Here is a 24,594-nt window from a genome sequence, read left to right as displayed (position 1 = left end):
TTGAATCTCCAGAGAGATCAACTGAGATCCAAAATGGTAAGGCCTGTTAACAATGGGATACAGATCCTGGATGGTTTATCTCACTCCCCTAGGTTTAGGTTCCCAATCAGAAATACACCCTAATGACCTGTCCTGCCTGCTGTAGTTGCAGGAACTGTCAAAATATATTAACAACAACAAATTGTTTTAAATAAAATAGAAGAGGAAAACCAGCAAATGTGATAAATTCTGCAGTGGAATACTGTGTTAGCACTTGAATTAGGATCTCTACCAGAACTGAAACACTAAGACAAATTCTGTTGCACTCTCCTCCACACTCACTGACAGCACAATCAATACCATGGAGAAATACAGAAAGCAGAATTACCATTTATAACATCACCAATTATCACATTTTATGAATCTGAGACACAATTCATGACACAGTCTGCAAAATTTTTACATGTACTGAATGAAAAGGTGTTGGGTATATTTCGACTTCAAACAAACTGGCCATCATGTGGGACTTTTCAGATAAAATGGAGTTGTTTTGAAATATAGATATTTTTCATTCTTTAACAGGACCTTATTTGCCTTTTATGTATTGGTTTGGCTCAAAAGTTCTTTTGGTTTTTAAGTAAAAATAAAAGACACATTTTTCACTTTCACCAAGAACTGAACAATGTATTCACCATTTTGTTCCACTGCCTTCTGCCATTTTTCAGGCAACTTCGTAATTCCATCTTCCCAAAACTTTTTATCTTTTTGAGAAAAGAACTGTTCCAGGTGCCTTTTGCAGTCTTCCAGAGAACTGAATTTTTTTCCATTGAGAGAATTTTGTAAAGATCAAAATAAATGGAAATTTGAAGGTTCAATGTCTGGGGAATATGGTGGAGGAATCAGAACTTCCCAGCCAAGCTGTAATGATTTTTGTCTGGTCATCAAAGAAACATGTGGTCTTACGTTATCCTGATGAAAGATTATGGATTTTCTGTCGACTGATTCTGGACTCTTTTCATTGAGTGCTGCTTTCAGTTGGTCTAACTGGGAGCAGTACTTCTTGGAACTGATTGTTTGGTTTTCTGGAAGGAGCTCATTATAGAGGACTCCCATCCAATCCCACCATATACACAACATCACCTTCTTTGGATGAAGACCAGCCTTTGGTGTGGCTGACGGTGGTTCATTTCACTTGTCCCATGATCTCTTCCATTCCACGTTATTGAACAGTATCCATTTCTCATTGCCTTTCACAATTTATTTAAAAAATGGAACACTTTTGTTACATTTCAATAGAGAATCATATGTGGAAATAAGATCAAGAAGGTTCTTTTGGCTTTAACTTAAGTCGAACCCAAATATCAAAGTGATTAACATAACCATGCTGATGCAAATGATTTTCAACACTTGATTTGGATATTTTGAGTATGTCGGCTGTCTCTCATGTGGTATGATGTTGATTGCTCTCAGTTAATGTTTCAATTTGATTGCTGTCCACTTCAACTGGTCTACCTGACTGTGGAGCATAATACACAGAGAAATCTCCAGCATGAGACTTTTGACACGTGCAGACCACTTTGGACACGTTTGCTCAGTCACAGCACTTTCTCCATACTCTGCACAAAATTTCTGTGTGTGTGTGTCAGTCGTGTTTTTACCTTTCTTGACATAATCAAGCATAATATGCCAAAATTGTTGCTTTTTTTCTTCCATCTTCAATATTAAAATAAAGAAAGTGAAAGTGAAGTAGCTCAGTTGTGTCCCACTCTTTGTGACCCAGTGGACTGTAGCCCACCAGGCTCCTCCATCCATGGGATTCTCCAGGCAAGAATACTGGAGTGGGTTGCCATTTCCTTCTTCAGGGGATCTTCCCAGCCCAGGGATTAAACCCAGGTCTCCTGCATTGCAGGCAGACATTTTACCCTCTGAGTCAATGGCTACCCCCAAATTCACCAATTTTGATAAGTTTCATTTAAAAAATGCATGTTGCTGTGACAGGTGTCACACTACAATCTTACAGAATTGTTTCCAATGAAGGTAGAGACTAAGCACTACTACAGTCATCATACAAAAAAATCAAGTGAATTTTTTGGCCAATTCATTAAAAAAAAAAAACAAAAAAAACAAAAAAAAAAACCTCAGTGAGTCTCCTTGTTCACCTCTAGGTGACTTCCTTAATATCTTACCAGATGATCCAAATCTTCTTTAAAAGGATCATAGCCTTGTTCCTTTAAACAACGTAGTGCACAGAAAAGCTGGTCCAGGGGAGGAAATTCTTTCCAAGGAACCTACTCCCAACTTTCATTCTTTTCAGGCTCTGCATTCTTTGGTTCTAAATCATGAGTCAGGTCCACCTCTCCTTTCATTAAAATAGTGATAAATGGTAATTCTCTTTCTCAACAAAAGAATTCACAACTGAGACAAAGTGAACATTTTTCAGGTGAAGAGCTCCTTCTCCCCAGGTTTCCCTTTAAGCACATTCTTCCCAGCTTTCACCGAACTCCAAGTGGCCCCCAGGAAGTTGGAAACTGCTGGCTTCAAAAGACCCTTTCCTCCGCCCCAGGAGGACACAGCGAGGATGCCTGTGGCTGGTCACCACTGCTCCTACTCCGACTCCCGGGCACTGCCTCCGTGGCTCCACATGCCTGTCATCAAGCCTTCACCAGTATTTTTAGTGTTCCATATAACCCCCCAAATATTCACACTGAAAAAAATTTGTATTCAGTTTGCTAACATATAGAACTTATTTTATTTGTAGAATATTTAGAAAAATGTCATTCAAATTATAGGCATAATATTTGTTTAATATTTATGTGTGGTTTTTAACCTAAAATAAAATTTTGAAATTTTATATTCCAGTTAGAGTGACAATAATAGCTTAGTACCATGAATATTTTTCCACTCTGTTTTTCATTTTTATTCTCTACTTTTGGCTTATTTGGACAAAATAAACAGTTTCTAAATGCATGATTAATCATTCCATTTGGAAGATTTATTTAAAATTTTTTTCTCTCATACATTTTAAAACAAAAAATTCTAGGAGACCTATTTTTCTTATGATAATAAGACATCACAGAGAAACCTAAGCTGTTTTAACCTTAAATTCGTTCCCACTGCTAGTCATATTTTAATGGCTGAGGTAATAGATTCATCTTTGTGCTTTCACACTCCAGTGGCTAGCACAATGGTTGGCATGTCCTTGTTGTTCAGTAAATATTTGTTGAACTGAGTTGAAATGAATCAAGTTGTAAATATTTTCTGGTCACATGAGTGAAACTAAGAAATACACAACTTTTCTTGGTTGAGTTTAGGAGCTATTCTGATGCTAATAATTAAACATTAGCCTTTACACTGCATTTTTAAATTTGAGTTGAGGTCAGTAACCACATATAACTTGTTTCTTTTTGGAATAGATGATGAAAAAATTTCAACTCTTGCCAACTTGTTTTGGAAAGGAAATATGTAGATATAATAAAAGTAGAGAAAGAAGTATTTTACCCATTTTGAAACTATTGATTCCTGATTAAAATACTGCATGTTAAAACTTGTCAGTCTTCACTCACCACAGTATGATGACATGAAGCCCTACCTTGAAGACATAAGAATTCTTAAAATCAAACTGCTCTACTACTGTACTGTGGATCAAAGATCATTCTATAAGCTTTTACCCTAAAGGGATAAAACACTCCTCAAGTGCTTTCAGTCTCATTTGCTGGCATTCTGTATTCAACAAGCAGCCTTAAGTGTACCTAGGCATTGTTTCTTAGGCATTTAATTTATTCTGGGAAAGCCTGTCTTTCATTATAGAAATAAATATTTTGATCATTAGTACGGCATTGTAAATGAGGATATTAAAATTATTACTAGGAAAAACAGAATTTAAAGAAGCTAATATCCTCTCTTGATACTTCTGAGTTATAATGCTTTTCTTATAGGATGACTTCTACCAAAATTTGAAAGTTAATAAAGCACAGTTAATAAAGCTAATAAAGGTTGCAAAGAGTCAGACATGACTTAGCGACTGAACAACAACAAAGGACAGTTATTAGTGATGAGTTCTTTTCTTTATATGTGTCTGTAATCAGATTAGTGAATTGGAAGTGAGAATTTCTCCTGTGTACTTTTGAAAAAGTAATGCCAAAATATTAAACTATATTGTTCTCAGTGACATTTTTTGAAAAAAGCTTAATCGTCACCTTTCAAAAGAGCACTCAAGGCTTTAACTGGTTATACTCAGAACATAAACAGTTGTACGTCTGAGCCGAATGCATATCTAATTCAGTCTTTGAATTTAATATACTTCATATGTGAAAAAATTCATTTGTTTACATGGGGAAAGAGTAGAGCAACCTAATACAAAATTATAGAATGTAAACCTTGTAATAGACTTGACTTTATTCTCTAACATCTTGGCATGAGGTCAGCTTTGCTTATTATGATTGGCGCAGGTCATAAACTGGCAAGTTAGCCTAGTGAGACTGGAGTAAATCTAGCTGTTTACATCATTAAATTTTGAATGATGGCATATTTCTACACTTTTCTGCCAACTTTGCCTTTGATAAACAATTCTTAAGATCAATAATTTGTTAACTGTGACAATCAGGAATGAATCCAGAGACACTAATTCCATATGATTTATTTTATGCCAAATTCTCAAGCTCTCCTAGGGGGACTGTGAGTTATTAGTGTGATTAAAAGCAAAAACTGAATACAGTAGATTTCCAGTGAGCACTGAGTTCACTCCAAAAGCTTATATAAACGTTCTCATTAAGTTGCAACTCTACAGCCATACTAGAGAACTGTTTTATTTAATTCCAAGGCCACCTTTCCAATGGCTGGCATATCTATCCCCAGGCTAAGGGCCTTAAGGTTAAGTTTACACCTTGAAAAACATAATTAAAATGATAAAATGAACAACCTTTCCGATCAGTTCTCCAAAAATCATTAATTAAAACAATCAGTCCCATAGCAACACTGGATTGGATTCATATTCCAAGGTGAGGTTTACCAAGGCTAGAACTGAAAAATGCCTTAAAATTCACACATCTGACTGGTAAAAAAATTGTTGGCTTTAGAATTAGATAAATGGAGGTTTGAAGGCTAGCCCTGCTACCTCTTGGCTGTGTGATCTGGAACAAATTATTTGCCTTCTCTAAGCCTCAGTTTATACTTTCCGGTGGTGTTCTGAGTATATGTAAAATAGAGTATGAAATTGCCTAATAAAATGCATGGCATAGTGTACATACTTTATTCTGTGTACTGTCAGTCTTTTCTCATGATGAAATGATTTACTTGAGGACACAGATTTTCATCTTTTTGGTTACATGCTGTACCAGAATACCATGAACATTCTGCCACATAAGAATGCTCAGTAAGTATTCACTGAAATTAGAATAAGTCTCTGTATCCTCATTGCTAAAATGGGAGAGGAAATAATTTGCTGTATAATATTTAAAGCTGTATAATATTTTTTTCCTATTATGGGGCATTTAATTTATTCCCAAAGTTTTAGGATATGTGTTTGTACATCAGCATATTTTGTGGCGTAAATTTTAAAATTCTGTTTCAGATGATTACCTAACTATGAATTAGTTTGTGTAGGATTATCACACCAAAATAAATTGATATTTTAAGGCTTTTAGTAATGTAACAAAATGTAATTCCAAAAATATTATATTAATTTATTCTCTCAAGATAGTGCATGAGAATATTTGTTTAACCACATCAGTCTCATCAGAAATGAGTATTCTCATTTAAAAAAATTTTGCTATTGTGGGACAATTTAATTTCATTATCTCTAGCTATCTTTGATTTTATAACTATCATGTTATGAAGAAGTTTGTCTTAAAACTCCTAACTATCCAATCATTGGGCTTTCCTGATTGCTCAGTGGTAAAGAATCAGCCTGTGGTGCAGGAGATCGGAAGACAAGGGTTTGATCCCTGGGTTGGGAAGATCTCCTAAAGGAGGAAATGGCAACCCACTCCAGTACTCTTGGCCTGGGAAATCTCATGGACAGAGGAGTCTGGCAGGCTATAGTCCATGGAGTCACAAAGAGTCAGACATGTCAGAGGGACCAAGCACAAATTCAGTCATTGCTCAGTAAGGAGTAACTGAATCAGTGAGTGAATTAAGTACTATATCCCAGCATGGAGTCTTATGTCAGCAATTTAAAATATTGGATTTTTCAGACATAATCTTCTCCAAGTACATTGAATTATTACTTTCAAATGAATTGTAAGAATTATGTGTTGTAAACATTATACTCGCAAGACTTTAAGAGTATTTCTCATAAAGATAGGATGATAAGTAATAGGAATTAAACTGTAATAGGAAGTAAACAATGTGCCATTGGAGAAAGGAAACACCTAGGAGGATGGAAATACCGGCTTTGATTTGGATCTTGAAATAAGATCACAGTGGTAAAAAAAATGTTCACTGGTAGAGAAAAGGACTTCCTTGGAAGATAATGGAGAAGAAAATGGTAACCCACTCCAGTGTTCTTGCCTGGAGAATCTCATGGATGGAGAAGCCTGGTAGGCTACAGTCCACAAGGTTGCAAAGAGTGGGACACGACTGAGAGACTTCTCTTTCTTTCTTTCTTTCTTTCTTTCTTGAAAGATGAACCAAGGGTGTCAGATTAGGAGCAGGTTACAAGAGATTGAAAAGATTCAGTTATTAAACTAAATGTATAGTTTTCTTCAAACTATGAATAACTATCAAAGCTGTTTCACCACCAAGTGGATTTTATCATTTGTAGTTTCAAAAGTTAACTCTGGCAACAGTGTATAGAAAGACACTGGGCTAAAGAGAGAGCCTGAATGTATAGATGAAGAGTTGGATTCAAATTTCTAACTGAAGTTAAGACAGTCTTTTCTATCTTAAAAACAACAACAATAAACCACCCTTTATTAACAACATTTTTAAAAAAGACTACCTGACATGACTAGCTTCTCTTAATCTGCAGTGTATTTATAAGCAATATGCAAGTATTTATCTCTTATGTCACTTTGCTATGATGTTAAAAGGTGCCCTGAACTTGTAGCTGAATCAGAGTGTAGAAAATGCATGATTTAGGCTTTCTGTGACAATCTTTATAGTTTCTGACAAACTGTGGCTTGTCCTGAGAACTCTTGTTTTCTTCTTTGATAGCAACAGCAAACCTTCAAACTTACACAAATACAGTTTATAATGTTTATGTAAGAAGTCATATGGGATACTTTCTTAGATTTTAACACTTATGTCATTAAAATAACTTTTCAGAAATTTCCTAAATGTTCCTATTAGAAATTCTTATCATTTTGGTCTTGCTCTTTCTCTATATCTTGTTAAGTAGATTTTATGCATTCAGTTGTGCAGCTAAAAGCATATAATTAAAGAGGAGTAATTTCAACAAGTTGTCATTTTTAGGGAAAATAATTTTTAAGCAAGTTTACTGTACATGACTGTATAAACATAAAAGTAGGATACATGCTGCTGTACAAAAACATATTTTGTTAGCTTGTAGGGTGGCCGCACAGACTGACCTGCCTAAATCACTGCAAAATAAAGTCTACTTGTTTAGAACTGATCTACATTGGTTTGTGGCAGTAAATTCATCCACAGTATTAAAAAAACAGAATAGGCTTTACAGTTCATCACCCAACTTGATTTCAAGTTTTGTCTGCTTCTTGATTTTAATCTCTTGGGAGGGTGCCTTTCTTTTTGCTGTTATCCAGGTTCCTCCCTCTCAAAGAGATGTGAATAAGGATGCTTCTGTACTGCCTTTCCAATAAGGATCCCCATGAGTCTTGTTTGGACGACTCATAGGCACCTTTTATAGTACAGGAAATGCAAGCGAGTGGAGAGGTTAAGGAAACTATTCAAGGACATTGAGGAAGCTGAAGTCAAAGCTAGAAATAGTGAACAGGCCTTCTCACTCCAAGTCCTTGGCACAACCACCAGATTTCAGTCTCTTTCTGATGTTGAGAGAACAGCCATCCTGGCATCATTCATTTAAATTAATCTTCCGTCTTAAGAAAGCAAGCATATGACAATGGGCTTTAAAAGGAAAATAAAGCCCAGAGCAGAAGATATAACTAAATTTGAATTAGTTATTACCCTTTTTAAATTTTTCCTCCTGTACCCAATCATTGGTTACAAGAGCCAAAGGTAAAAATTTAGATCAAGAGACAATTTGTAATGGTGCAGGTGGGATGGCATAAGTGGCACTGCATTGACATTACTTTATCCAACTCAGTTCATCATGTATCCTTCAAAGACTTATCCTGTTCCAGGAACTGCGTGAAAGCTACAAACACGGGTTAGACATTGTCCCTACCTTTGAGGAGCTGATATTTTACCAGGAGAGACACACATAAAAACATACATATATACATATGGCAGTAAAGTCTATGAGGTGTTAATATTGAGGATTATATAGAGCATTATAGACATTAAAAGAAGGGGTTTGGAATTTAACATAAAATAAGTTGTGGGTCAAGGGATTGCTCTCTTAGGGAAAGGATGCTTGGGGATTGAACTATGAAGGATTCTCATTGTGGCCAAAGAAAAAGTCAGAACACAAATAAAAGGAATAATATTTATGGATGCAAAAAGATGTGAATTGCACCTTCATAGAAAGGATTATTAGAAGAAGGCAATGGCACTCCACTCCAGTACTCTTGCCTGGAAAATCCCATGGACAGAGGAGCCTGGTAGGCTGCAGTCCATGGGGTCGCTAAGAGTCGGATACGACTGAGCGACTTCACTTTCACTTTTTACTTTCATGCATTCGAGAAGGAAATGGCAACCCACTCCAGTGTTCTTGCCTGGAGAATTCCAGGGACGGGGGAGCCTGGTGGGCTGCCATCTATGGGGTCGCACAGAGTTGGACACGACTGAAGCGACTTAGCAGTAGCAGCAGCAGAAAGGATTATTGTCTAATAATCTGAGAATGTAGATGCAGTGGGTTGTAAAAACTGAAATGAGAGAGCTAGGAAGAGATGGGAAAAAATATCTTGCTTAAATCGCTGCAAGAAAATCCTTTTAGGAATGGCAGACAATTCAGTTCAGTTCAGTCCAGTCGCTCAGTCATGTCTGACTCTTTGTGACCCAAAGGACAGCAGCACGCCCGGCTTCCCTGTCTGTCATCAACTCCCAGAGTTTACCCAAAATCATGTCCATTGAGTCAGTGATGCAAACCAACCATCTCATCCTCTGACATTCGCTTCTCCTCCTGCCCTCAGTCTTTCCCAGCATCAGAGTCTTTTCCAATCAGTCAGCTCTTTGCATCAGGTATACAAAGTATGGGAGTTTCACCTTCAACATCAGTCCTTCCAGTGAACACCCAGGACTGATCTCCTTTAGGATGGACTGGTTGGAACTCCTTGCAGTCCAAGGGACTCTCAAGAGTCTTCTCAAACACCACAGTTCAAAACCATCAATTCTTTGGTGCTCAGCTTTCTTCACAATCCAACTCTCACATCCATACGTGACCACTGGAAAAACCATAGCCTTGACTAGACGGACCTTTGTTGGCAAAGTAATGTCTCTGCTTTTTAATATGCTGTCTAGGTTGGTCATAAGTTTCTTTCCAAGGGGTAAGCATCTTCTAATTTCATGGCTGCAGTTACCATCTGCAGTGATTTTGGAGCCCCCCAAAATAAAGTCTGTCACTGTATCCACTGTTGCCCTATCTTTTGCCTTGAAGTGATGGGACCACTCTATCTGCTAGATAGAGTGCCTGATGAACTATGGACAGAAGTTCATGACATTGTACAGGAGTCAGGGATCAAGACCCTCCCCATGGAAAAGAAATGTAAAAAAGCAAAATGACTGTCTGGAGGCCTTACAAATAGCTCTGAAAAGAAGAGAGGCAAAAAACAAAGGAGAAAAGGAAAGATATAAGCATCTGAATGCAGAGTTCCAGAGAATAGCAAGAAGAGATAAGAAAGCCTTCCTCAGATATCAATGCAAAGAAATAGAGGAAAACAACAGAATGGGAAAGACTAGAGATCTCTTCAAGAAAATTAGAGATACCAAAGGAACATTTCATGCAAAGATGGGCTCGAAAAGGACAGGAATGGTACGGATCTAACAGAAGCAGAAGATATTAAGAAAAGATGGCAAGAATACACAGAAGAACTGTACAAAAAAGATCTTCATGACCCAGATAATCATGATGGTGTGATCACTCATCTGAAGCCAGATATCCTGGAATGTGAAGTCAAGTGGGCCTTAGAAGGCATCACTATGAACAAGGAGGTGATGGAATTCCAGTTGAGCTGTTTCAAATCCTGAAAGATAATGCTGTGAAAGTGCTGCACTCAATATGCCAGCAAATTTGAAAAACTCAGCAGTGGCCACAGGACTGGAAAAGGTCAGTTTTCATTCCAATTCCAAAGAAAGGCAATGCCAAAGAATGCTCAAACTACCGCACAATTGCACTCATCTCACACGCTAGTAAAGTAATGCTCAAAATTGTCCAAGCCAGGCTTCAGCAATACATGAACCATGAACTTCCTGATGTTCAAGCTGGTTTTAGAAAAGGCAGAGGAACCAGAGATTGAATTGCCAACATCCACTAGATCATGGAAAAAGCAAGAGAGTTCCAGAGAAACATCTATTTCTGCTTTATTGACTATGCCAAAGCCTTTGACTGTGTGGATCACTATAAACTGTGGAAAATTCTGAAAGAGATGGGAATACCAGACCACCTGACCTGCCTCTTGAGAAACCTGTATGCAGGTCAGGAAGCAACAGTTAGAACTGGACATGGAACAACAGACTGGTTCCAAATAGGAAAAGGTGTACGTCAAGGCTGTATAATGTCACCCTGCTTATTTAACTTCTATGCAGAGTACATCCTGAGAAACACTGGACTGGAAGAAAGATTCCACAAGCTGGAATCAAGATTGCCGGGAGAAATATCAATAACCTCAGATATGCAGATGACACCACCCTTATGGCAGAAAGTGAAGAGGAACTAAAAAGCCTCTTGATAAAAGTGAAAGTGGAGAGTGAAAAAATTGGCTTAAAGCTCAACATTCAGAAAACGAATATCATGGCATCCAGTCCCATCACTTCATGGGAAATAGATGGGGAAACAGTGGAAACAGTGTCAGACTTTATTTTTTTGGGCTCCAAAATCACTGCAGATGGTGACTGCAGCCATGAAATTAAAAGACACATACTCCTTGGAAGAAAAGTTATGATCAACCTAGATAGTTAATTCAAAAGCAGAGACATTACTTTGCCAACTAAGGTCCATCTAGTCAAGGCTATGGTGTTTCCAGTGGTCATGTATGGATGTTAAGAGTTGGACTGTGAAGAAGGCAGGTGCCGAAGAGTTGATGCTTTTGAACTGTGTTGTTGGAGAAGACTCTTGAGAGTCCCTTGGACTGCAAGGAGATCCAACCAGTCCATTCTGAAGGAGATCCGCCCTGGGATTTCTTTGAAGGGAATGATGCTGAAGCTGAAACTCCAGTACTTTGGCCACCTCATGCGAAGAGTTGACTCATTGGAAAAGACTCTGATACTGGGAGGGATTGGGGGCAGGAGGAGAAGGGGACGACAGAGGATGAGATGGCTGGATGGCATCACTGACTCGATGGACGTGAGTCTGAGTGGACTCCGGGAGTTGGTGATGGACAGGGAGGCCTGGTGTGCTGCAATTCATGGGGTCACAAAGAGTCAGACACGACTGAGCGACTGAACTGAACTGAACTGAACTGATAGGGCCAGATGCCATGATCTTAGTTTTCTGAATGTTGAGCTTTAAGCCAACTTTTTCACTCTCCTCTTTCACTTTCATCAAGAGGCTCTTTAGTTCCTCTTCTCTTTTTGCCATAGGGTGGTGTCATCTATATCTACATATCTGCAGTTATTGATATTTCTCCTGGCAATCTTGATTCCAGCTTGCGGTTCATCCGGCCCAGTGTTTCTCATGATGTACTCTGCATATAAGTTAAATAAGCAGGATGACAATATACCTTGATGTACTCCTTTTCCTATTTGGAAGCAGTCTGTTGTTCCATGTCCAGTTCTAACTGTTGCTTCCTGACCTGCATACAGGTTTCTCAAGAGGCAGGTCAGGTGGTCTGCTATTCCCATCTCTTGAGAATTTTCCACAGTTTATTGTGACCCATACAGTCAAGGGCTTTGGCACAGTTAATAAAGCAGAAGTAGATGTTTTTCTGGAACTCTGTTGCTTTTTCCATGATCCAGCAGATATTGGCAATTTGATCTTTGGTTCCTTTTCTAAATTCAGCTTGAACATCTGGAAGTTCACGGTTCCTATATTGCTGAAGCCTGGCTTGGACAATTTTGAGCTTTACTTTACTATCATGTGAGATGAGTGCAATTGTGTGGTAGTTTGAGCATTCTTTGGCATTGCTTTTCTTTGGAATTGGAATGAAAACTGACCTTTTCCAGTCCTGAGGCCACTGTTGAGTTTTCCAAATTTACTGGCATATTGAGTGCAGCACTTTCACAGCATCATCTTTCAGGATTTGAAACAGCTCAACTGGAATTCCATCACCTCCACTAGCTTTGTTCGTAGTGATGCTTCCTAAGGCCCGCTTGGCTTCACATTCCAGGATCTCTGACTCTAGGTGAGTGATCACACCATCATGATTATCTGGGTCATGAAGATCTTTTTTGTACAGTTCTTTTATGTATGCTTGCCACCCAAATCACTCTCCTTAGCCCAGAGATTCACATATCCCACTTTTCATTGAAAACGTCTTCATCTGCATATTCCAGAACCTTTTCCCTCTGGGTGCTCATCTCTGTCAACGGCAACATCATTAATCCAGTTATCAAAGTCAAAAACTAAGAAATCACCATTGGCCTTCCTTCTCCAGTCCCATGTCTTTCCTTCCTACCTTTCAAGTATTTCCACTGATTCCATTCTCTCTATCAATACCTTTAGTTCAGGACATCATATTTTTCTCTTAAACCATTATAACTTTTTCCTCATTCTGCCTTGAGTCTGTCCCCTTATATACAGTCTGTTGTCAACACTGTACACAAATTGGAACATGTCATTAACACCTGCTTGAAGCCTGCCATTTTCCTGCCTATTTCCTTGGGATAAATTCTGAAGCTCTTTCCATTGCATGTATGGCTTTTCAGGACGTGGCCACTCTTACCCTTAAATTCATAGCCTGTTTCTTACCATATTTGGTGTTCCCACCACACTGATATACTTGCAAAATCCTTGAATGAATGTTGATTTCTCTCTCCTCCCTTTCTGTCTCTCTTCTCTGGGCCCTGCATTCTTTTTGCTTGCCATGTTCTTAGTTTGTTCTCCTTTATCTCTTTGAATACACAAGCGCACACACACGCACACACACTCTAGTGGATACACTAGTGCTCCTTTCCAGATTTTTCTCTTCGGCAGTACTCACCAATACATCTTCTCATGAAACCCTCAATGTCTGTCTGTTTGCAAGCAGCTCAATCTAAGATGCATGGTTTGCCTTTTCCTGACCAGTTGGGAAGCCTTCCATAATTAAACTTTGAGATACTTAGAGAACCTGTAATTGACTTATCTGGTACTTACCAACTTTAAAATAATTACTTTGCTTACCTATCCATAAGCAACTTGAGGTTTCATCTTTAGTTAGTATTCCTGATGTCTGTCACTGAGGCACTTGATAATTCTTTTTTTGAATGCCCAAGACCATTTAAATACTGGCGGACCGAAAGATGCCTAAAATGCAGGTTTCCTGAGAATGCGTACCAGTGAACCACATGGCCCTGGTTATTCAATAAAATATGGGAAGAAAAGCACTGAGAAGTATTTGTAATTTTTCTATGTCCTTATCAGATGTTACTGAATTCCAGAGATTGGAATACTTGAAAAATATATAAATGTAGAAATATATCTACAAAATTAAACGTGGGAAAGATTATACTAGAGGTCCTCCCTCTTCCAGAAAACTCACAGCATTGTGATACTAGTTAATTATAGAGGCAAACCATGGGTGGTATAAAATCTATATTATAACTCTGGAATGCTATAGCTGTAGTTCTGTATACAAAGAAATTGGAGTAAATTTACTTTCAAGACAGGCATACAGGCAGTTAACCACAATTGGATCTGAGCATGCCTTTAGAATTTCCTTTTACTTCATGTTTACATGTATGCAAACAGATATTTTTAGCTCAAGGTGTTTATGTAAGATCAGTCAGGGATCACTGATAATGAAAAGTTAAAATTCTAAGTCCTGCATTTTCTGTCTGTAGGTCACAAAATGATCATGGTATTTTGTGGGTTTGTTGTCTGAAAAATTAAAACATTAAGATATAAGAAAATTATATTTCAGAATAAAAATATTTGAGTAGAAATAAAGAATGCTGGGAGGAATGTACTGAAAATTATGTAGTAATTCATTCCAGGAAAAGACCAGCTAAAATGACTGCTGTTAAAAATAGCATCATTATTTTCAGTTATTGTTATCTATAAAGTACTTTCTATTAAAAACTTATGTCTTTGACAATTTCTTATACATACGTGATATTGCCTGAGGATTTCAATAATTTAGATGATTTTTATAGTATGTGTATGTGTACAAAAAAGTCATGTTTTATTTCTGTGTAATTCTGTTATAGTTACTGTTTTTTTATAAGCCAGTTGCCACTTACAGTTCTATTTATTTTATTTTAGCACACTTAAAACTTGAACCTCATTACCATGGCTCTATGACTGTATGACACTTTTACATAAGAATTTTGCTTATTTTCAGCACCCTGACATACCTGACTTGCATATATTAATCTCATTCATTGGTCTTCACCCTCGAAAACCCATTTTAAATGATTTTCAAGGAGTTCTAGAGGTAGATTGAGGAACATGTGATGATAACAGTGACTTTTAATGATTTATGTTGTTCAGTTACAATCATTGTTGAAACAGGGAGAAATAGAACTTTGTTTAATCTGAAGCTTGATTATATTTTGGCAGCTGTTTTATTGTCCATTGTTTAAGGACATGTTAATACCCTTTACCAATGTTGATGTGTTGCCGCTTTGAGTAAAGTGTAGAAAACATACTTCCATTACATCCTTTTACCCTTCTGAAACATTTTCTCTACATACACTGAGACCCACATCAGGTGGTCTTATAATTTTGCTTCAACAATCAAATATTTAAGAAAGTCATGAAACAGGAGAGTCCACTACATTTACTCTGATGTTTAACATTCCTTTCTGAGGTTCCAAGTCTTCTATTAACATTTCCTTTTTGTTCAGAGAATTGATTTGCTAGCAACAAATTCTCTTACGGTTTTCCTTTTGTTTGTTTGTTCTTTAATTTCTTTGAAATGGATTCATGAGGAAGTTAGAAGCATGGCCTAATGTTGATTCGTGCATGCTCAGTTGCTCAGTCATGTCCAACTCTTTGCAACCCCATAGACTGTAGCCTGCTAGGCTCCTCTGTCCATGGAATTTTCCAGGCAACTATACTGGAGTGGGTTGCCATTTCCTTCTGCAGGGGATCTTCCAGACCCAGGTATCGAACCCCTCTTTTACCTCCTGTGTCTCCTGCATTGGTAGATGGGTTCTTTGGCCACCTGGAAAGCCCAAGATAACTTAATGAGGGGCTGTTTTTATAAGTTGATCCAGAAATGGTGGTGGTTTAGTTGCTAAGTCATATCTGACTCTTGTGACCCCAGGGACTGTAGCCTACTTGGCACCTATTTCCATGGGATTGTCCCAGCAATAATACTGGCGCTGGTTGTCATTTCCTCCTCTAGGGAATCTTCCCGAACCAGGGATTGAACCTGCATCTCCTGTAGTGCAGGTGGATTCTTCACTCCTGAGCCACCAGGGACGCCCAATATTGATTCAGCAGAATTCAAAAGCATTGTATTGACCACAGACAAAAGATTTCAAAATCAGATTTGAAAAGCACCTGGAGTCAGACTGCCTGGTTTCTAAGTCTCAGGTCCACCATTTACTAGTTATTTGAACTTAAGTAAGTGACTTAATCTCCTTGTGACTCAGTTTCCTATTTTTAAAAGATACGAATGGTGTCTGCCTTATAAGGATTAACTAAGTTGTTACATGTAAAGTACTTAGAACAGTGGCTTCCCTGATGGCTCAGTGGTGAAGAATCAGCCTGCCAATGCAGGAGATGTGGGTTTTATCCTTGGGTTGGGAAGATCCCTTGGAGGAGGGAATGGCAACCCACACCAGTATTCTTGCCTGGGAAATCTCATGGACACAGGAGCCTGGTAGGCTATATCTATGAGGCTGCAAAAGAGTTGGACACGACTTAGTGGCTAAACAACAACAATACTTAGAACAGTGACTGGCATTTGTGGGAAGTAAATGTCAGTGATTGTTTTTATTATTGATTATGGAGCTAGATGCTTGTCACTGCACCTAAATTACTCAGTTTCCTCTGTTCTGGATTCCAGGCTGATGTAAAGTTTAGCTTTATGTGTAGAACTAGTAAATTTGGAGAGTGTACTAATCATGTGGAGACACGTATTTCAATGTAATAGAATAACAATTATTGAGAGTTTTTACTTAATTCCCAGTTCACACCCCAATAGGACTTTGGCAGATTTCTTAAATTCTAAAGTCTCATCATTTTCATTAAAAAATAAGTTTGATATGTTCATCTCCTAGGGTTAATGTAAGGATTAAATGAAATAATGCACATAGTCTACTTAGCTCTGACCCTGGTGTTTGGTGATGTTTCAATAAATAGGAAGTCTTGTGCTTATTACTATGCCTCAGGTAACTGTTATATTTGGACATTCTAATTTAAGTTCTTACAGTTCTAAATATTTTTAAATATACCCCCCAATTCTAGGAAAGATCAAGCTTTTTGACTTGTACAATCTCCCAAGGCAATAGAAATAAAAGTAAAAGTAATGAAATGATACCTAATCAAAATTGTAAGCTTTTGCACAGCAGAGAAAACTATAAGCAAAATGAAAAGACAACCTACAGACTGAGAGAAAATACTTGCATATGATGCAACCAACAAGGGCTTAATTTCCAAAATATATAAATAGCTCATACAACTCAATAACAGCAACAACAAAATACCCTCAAACCCAATCAAGTTGGTTAGAATGGCCATAATTAAAAAGTCTAGAAATAACAAATGCTGGCAAGAGTGAGGAGTAAAGGGAACCTTCCTACACTGTTGGTGCAAAAGTAAACTGGTGCAGCCACTATAGAAAGCAGTGTGAAGGCTCCTCAAAAAAACAAAGATAAAGTTGCCATATCATCCAGTAATTTCCACTCCTGTGTGATGTATCCTGAGAAAACTCTAATTTTGAAAAGATTCATGCACCCCAGTGCTCATAGTAGCACTATTTCAATAGCCAAGACATGGGAGCAACCTAAATGTCCATCAGCAGATGAATAGATAAGTAAGAAGTTGTATACATACACAATGGACTACTGCTTAACCATAAAAAGAATGAAACAGTGCCATTTGCAGCAGCATGGATGGACCTAGAGATTATCATACTGAGTGGAACAAGTCAGGAATAGAAAGGCAGATATTTTATGATATCACATATGTGGAATCCCAAATATGACACAAATGAACTTGTTTACAAAACAGAAACAGACTCACAGACATAGGAAACAAACTTATGGTTTACCAAAGGGGAAAAAAGGTCAGGGAGGGATAAAGTAGGAGTTTAAGATGAACAGATTACTTTATTTAAAATAGGTAAAAATGAGGATTTAGTGTTTAGCATAGGGAGGTGTATTCAATATCCTGTGATAAACCATAATGGGAAAGAATATGAAATATATATGTATATTCACATATATAAGTGAATCACTTTGCTCTATATTAGAAGCTAACATAATATCATAAATCAAATATATTTCAATTTAAAATAGTTTTTTGACCTGAAAAGTTAGGAACCATGTCACAGACTCAGGCAATTTCTTTGGGTAAATTACCACCGTACTAGATAGTATTTAAATTCTCAGTACGATATCACACTTCTAGACACTAGACACCTCCCTATCCCGCTGAAGATGAAAGGTTAGAAACTAGTCTCTGAAACCAGACAGCAGGATTCCAATTAAATTCTACCAACAGAAGATGGTCATGTGAGCTGAGGGAAAGGCATCATTCTCTGGCAGCATCTGTCGGCAGGCATTACAGAGACCAGCAGATAGTATACATCAAGGACTGAAGTCCTCCAGCATGCTCAGTCGCTTTAGTCCTGTCTGACTCTTTGGGACCCCATGGACTGTAACCCACCAGGCTCCTCTTTGCATGGGATTTCTCAGGCAAGAATACTGGAGTGGGCTGCCATTTCCTTCTCCAGGGGATCTTCTTAGACCCAGGGATTGAACCTGTGTCTCCTATGTCTCCTGCATTGCAGGAGATTCTTTACCGCTAAGCCAGTCCTCCAGAGAATCACATACTTTGATATGACAATCAGTCACAATATTGATAGAGAAGACTTCCATGTGGCTTGTTCTTTTCTCAGTTTTCTGAAAACAGCCCTCCTGATCTGATTTCCCTAGTTCTTCTACAGGTTTTGTAAGCCTATATTTCTTGTTTTACTCTGCTCCTAAAATATCTGTGTGACTTGGGTTTTCATGACTTGACCTATCTGATACAACTCATGCACCCTCTTGATAGAGCTTCCTGTGATTTTCTGATTGTACAACTTTCACACAGTGGTCCTGCAAGCTACAGCAATAATTCTGGTGTAGTAACATTTCCACTAGCAACATGAATATAATACTGTGAAGGTAGAGCATGTTATTTTGAAGCTGGGAGCATCACAGCTGCAACCAATATGCATACATATTAGTATCTGCACTGTCCTAACCTCCTTTTTATTGTAACAAGATCCCTCCTTTGTATTTTGTTTCACATATATTATTGTGTTGTCCAAAACATTTTGTTTTTAGTTATCGAGATGATTGCTTCTTGTCAGGAAAGCTATGACAAACCTAGACAGTGTGTTGAAAAGGAGAGACATTACTCCGCCAACAAAGGTCCGTATAGTCAAGGCTGTGGTCTTCCTGGGGGTCACATACGGTTGTAAGAGCTGGACCATAAAAAAGGCAGAATGCCAAAGAATTGATGCTTTTGAACTGTAGTGTTGGAGAAGACTCCTGAAAGTCCCTTGGACAGCAAGGAGATCAAACCAGTCAATCTTACGGGAGATCAACCTTGAATATTCACTGGAAGGACTGATGCTGAAGCTGAAGCTCCAAAATTTTGGTCATCTGATGTGAACAGATGGCTCATTGGAAAAGTCCTTGATACTGGGAAAGATTGAGGGCAGAAGGAGAAGAGGGCATCAGATGATGAGATGGCTGGACACCGTCACCAGTGCAATGAATATGAACTTGGACAAATGCCAGGATATGGTAAGGGACATGAATGCCTGGTGTGCTGCAGTCCATGGCGTCACAAAGAGTCAGACATGACTGGGGAACTGAACAACAAACTCTCATATCCATCAGATGTTCTTTTACAATGGATTCTTCTCCTTTTTATTTATTTATTTTTTACTGTATAATTTGTTGTTACTATTTAGTTGCTAAGTTGTGTCCAACTTTTTTTGACACCAGGGACTGTAACCCACCTAGCTCCACTGTTCATGGGATTTCCCAGGTAAGAATATTGGAGTGGGTTGCCATTCCTTCTCCTGAGGAATCTTCCAGCTCAAGGATCAAATCCGAGTCTCTTGCATTGACAGGCAGGTTCTTTACCACTGAGCCACCAGGGAAGCCTAAAATATAATTTACATTCAACAAAATGTACCCCACTTTAAGTTCAATATATTTTGGTGAATACTTAGAAACCTCTGTGGAAACCTCTACCACAATCAAAATATTAGAATAATTCCATTATCAAAGAATTACCCTGTGTCCTATGTGGATGATTCCTTTTTCTGCGTCATCTCCTGGTAACCACTGATCTTTCCTCCCGTCACTATAATTTATCTTTCCTAGAATCTGATTGAAGTCTGGGAGTTGGTGATGGACAGGGAGGCCTGGCGTGCTGCAGTTCATGGGGTCGCAAAGAGTCAGACACGACTGAGAGACTGAACTGAGCTGAACTGAACTGAGAATCTGTTCTTACTGGAGTCAAATAGTATGTAACCTTTCGCGTGTCACTTGTTTCACTTACCATGATATTCTCAAGATTTCTTCATATTCCTGTGTGTATTAGTATTTCTTCTCTTAACTACTGAATAGTATTACATTGCCAGTGCAGGAGATGTGGGTTCAGTCTCTGGGTAGGGAAGATCCCCTGGAGAAGGAAATGGCAACCCACTCTAGTATTCTTGCTTGGAAAAGCCCATGGATGCTGGAGTCTGGCGGGTTACAATCTATGGGGTCGCAAAGAGTCAGGTATGACTAAGTGACTGAGCATGAACATGATATCATTGTATGAATATGTTACCTGCTGTTTAACTATTCACTAGTTCATAGACATTTGGTTTATTTCCTGTTTTGGCTGTTAAGGAAAAAAAAATTGTTATAAATGTTTGGATACATGTCTCTGTGTGAATGTGTTTTATTTCATGGTTGAATACCTAGAAATGTAATGGCTTGCTTGTGTATTAGATATATATTTAACATTTTAAGAGGATGCCATACCTTTCCAAAATCGGCTATAATATTTTGCATTTTCACCAGCATTGTAACACAATCTTTATCAGCACTTGATAATTGAGCCATTTTAATGAGTTTAGTGGAAACAAGTTACCTGTTGATAGTCTATATCTTTTCATGTACTTATTAGCCACTTTAAACCTTTTTTAGTGAAGTGTCTTAATCTATGGACCATTTTATTCTTGGAGGTGGGACAGATTGTCTTTTGTTTTTTATTGCTTTTCTTGAACAAGTTTTTTTTTTTTTTCTGTTTTCTGGAGACAAGCTATTTATCAGATATGTATTAAGCAAATATTTTCTCTCAGTGGGTAGTTTATCTTTTGCTTTTCTTAGGGGTGTTTTTCAAAGAAAAGATTTAACCTTGATGTCAGTCTAGTCCATAGTTGAGCTGGGTCTGAGATTTTGTTAATTTAGTTCTTATGGGTAAGAGTACATATACTGAGTACATATACTCAGTTATATGTATATATTTCAGAATATTTTTTATTATATGTTATTATAAGATATTGATGTAGTTTCCTGTGCTATATATTAAATCCATGATGTTTATTTATTTTATATATTGTAGTGTATTTTATATATTGTAGTGTATTTTATATATTGTAGTGAATTTCTGTTAATCCTACACTTGTAATTTACTCCATGCCCCCCTTTACCCTGTGGTAACCATAAGTTTGTTTTCTATGTCTGTGAGTGTGTTTCTGTTTTGAAACAGAATCTATACAAATAGATTTATTATTTTTTAGATTTCACATATAAGTGATATCATATATTTGTCTTTGTCTGACTTACTTCCCTTAGTATGATATTCTCTAGGTCCAACCATACTGCTCCAAATGGCAATACTTCATTCTTTCATGGCTGAGTAGTGTATATACGTGTGTGTGTATGTATATTGGAGAAGGCGATGGCACCCCACTCCAGTACTCTTGCCTGGAAAATCCCATGGACAGAGGAGCCTGGTAGGCTGGAGTCCATGGGGTCACGAAGAGTCGGACACTTACTGAGCGACTTCACTTTCACTTTTTACTTTCATGCATTAGAGAAAGAAATGGCAACCCACTCCAGTGTTCTTGCCTAGAGAATCCCAGGGACAGGGGAGCCTGGTGGATTGCCATCTATGGGGTCGCACAGAGTCGGACATGACTGAAGCGACTTAGCAGCAGCAGCAGCAGCAGTGTATGTATATTATAGTTTTGAACTGAACTGATATATTACACACATATAAAACTTTATCCATTCATCTGTTGATGGACACTTAGGTTATTTCCATATGTTGGTAATTGTAAATAGTGCTGCTGTGAACAATGGGGTGCCTATATCTTTTCAAATTAGAGTTTTTGTCTTCTTTGAATATATGCCCAGGAGTACCTAAAAGCAGCAGAAGATATTGAGAAGAGGTGGCAAGAATGCACAGAAAAGATCTTATACAAAAAAGATCTTTCTAACCCAGATAACCATGATGGCGTGATCACTTACCTAGAGCCAGACATCCTTGATTGCAAAGTCAAGTGGGCCTTAGGAAGTATCATTACCAACAAAGCTAGTGGAAGTGCTGGAATTCCAGTTGAACTATTTCATATCCTAAGTTCAGTTCAGTTCAGTTCAGTTCAGTCTCTCAGTCCTGTCTGGCTCTTTGCAACCCCATGAACCGCAGCACACGAGGTCTCCTTGTCTATCACCAACTCCCGGAGTCCACCCAAACCCATGTCCATTGAGTCAGTGATGCCTTCCAACTATCTTGTCTTCTGTCGTCCCCTTCTCCTCCTGCCCTCAATCTTTCCCAGCATCAGGGTCTTTTCAAATGAGTCAGCTCTTCGCATCAGGTGGCCAAAGTATTGGAGTTTCAGCTTCAACATCAGTCCTTCCAATGAACACCCAGGACTGATCTCCTTTAGGATGGACTGGTTGCATCACCTTGCAATCCGAGGGACTCTCAAGAATCTTCTCCAGCACCACAGTTCAAAAACATCAATTCTTCAGCGCTGAGCTTTCTTCACAGTCCAACTCTCACATCCATACATGACTACTGGAAAAACCATAGCCTTGACTAGATGGACCTTTGTTGACAAAGTGATATCTCTGCTTTTTAATATGCTGTCTAGGTTGATAGATGATGCTGTTAAAGTGCTGCACTCAATATGCCAGCAAATTTGGAAAACTCAGCAGTGGTCACAGGACTGGAAAAGGTCAGTTTTCATTCCAATCTCAAAGAAAGGCAATACCAAAGAATGTTCAAACTACTGCACAGTTGCACTCATCTCACACGCTAGCAAAGTAATGCTCTAAATCCTTCCAAGCTAGGCTTCAACAGTATGTGAACTGAGAACTTCCAGATGTTCAAGATCATTATAGAAAAGGCAGAAGAACCAGAGATCAAATTGCCAACATCCAGTGGGTCATCAAAAAAGCAAGAGAGTTCCAGAAAAATATCTACTTCTGCTTTATTGACTATGCCAAAGCCTTTGACTGTGTGGATTAAAACAAACTGTGGAAAATTCTTAAAGAGATGGGAGTACCAGACAGACCACCTTACCTGCCTCCTGAGAAATCTGTAGGCAGATCAAGAAGCAACAGAACTGGACATGGAACAACAGACTGGTTCCAAATAAGAAAAGGAGTATGTCAAGGCTGTATATTGTCACCCTGCTTTTTTAACTTATATGGAGAGTACATCATACGACATGCTGGGCTGGATGTAGACCAGGCTGGAATCAAGATTGCCAGGAGAAGTATAAATAACCTCAGACATGCAGATGACACCACCCTTATGGCAGAAAGTGAAGAAGAACTAAAGAGCCTCCTGATGAAAGTGAAAGAATACAGTGAAAAAGCTGCTTAAAACTCAACATTCAGAAAGCTAAGATCATGGCATCCGGTCCCAACATTTCATGGCAGATAGATGGGGAAACAGTGGAAACAGTGACAGGCTTTATTTTCTTGGGCTCCAAAATCACTGCAGATGGTGACTGTAGCCATGAAATTAAAAGATGCTTGCTCCTTGGAAGGAAAGTTATGACCAACCTAGATAGCATATTCAAAAGCAGAGACATTACTTTGCCAACAAAGGTCCGTTTAGTCAAGGCTATGGTTTTTCCAGTGGTCATGTATGGATGTGAGAGTTGGACTGTGAAGAAAGCTTAGCACTAAAGAATTGATGCTTTTGAACTGTGGTGTTGGAAAAGACTCTTGAGAGTCCCTTGGACTGAAAGGAGATCCAACTAGTCCATCCTAAAGGAAATCAGTCTGAGTATTCATCAGAAGGACTGATGCTGAAACTCCAATACTTTGGCTACCTGATGCAAAGAACTGACTCCTTGGAAAAAACCCTGATACTGGGTAAGACTGAAGACAGGAGGAAAAGGGTATGACAGAGGATGAGATGGTTAGATGGCATCACTGACTCAATGGACATGAGTTTGAGCAAGCTCCGGGAGTTGGTGATGGATAGGGAAGCCTGGCGTGCTGCAGTCCATGGGATCACAGAGTCTGACACGGCTGAGTGACTGGACTGAACTGAATTGAGGATTGCTGGATCATATGGTAGCTGTATTTGTACTTTTTAAAGGAACCTCCATGTGTTTTTCATAGTAACTGTGCCAATTTTCATTCATACTAACAGTGTAGCAGGGTTCCTCTTTCTCCAGATTCTCTTCAGCATTTGTTAGTTGTAAACTTTTTATGCTGGCCATTCTGACTGGTGTGAGGTGATACATCATGGTTTTGTTTTGCATTCCTAAAGGTCTGTATAGTCAATGGTATGTTTTTTCCAGTAGTCATGTATGACTGTGATAGTTGGACCATGAAGAAGGCTGAATGCTAAAAAATTGATGCTTTTAAACTATGTGGTGGTGGAGAGGACTCTGGAGAGTCCCTTGGGTTGCATGGAGATCAAACCAGTTAATCCTAAAGGAAACCAACCCTGAATATTCATTAGAAGGACTGATGCTGAAGCTGAAGCTCTAATACTTTGGCCATTTGATGCAAAGAGCCAAAGACTCATTG

General features: G+C 38.4%; 1 pseudogene; it reads right to left on the bottom strand.

Annotated features, from left to right (window-relative positions):
• The window catches only part of LOC102180139, a 63,689-nt pseudogene continuing 41,212 nt past the window's right edge, over positions 2,118-24,594 (bottom strand).

Source organism: Capra hircus, chromosome 14 (genome assembly GCF_001704415.2).
Source record: "Capra hircus breed San Clemente chromosome 14, ASM170441v1, whole genome shotgun sequence".
Classification (NCBI taxonomy): Eukaryota; Metazoa; Chordata; class Mammalia; order Artiodactyla; family Bovidae; genus Capra; species Capra hircus.
This window is presented reverse-complemented; position numbering and strand designations above follow the sequence as displayed.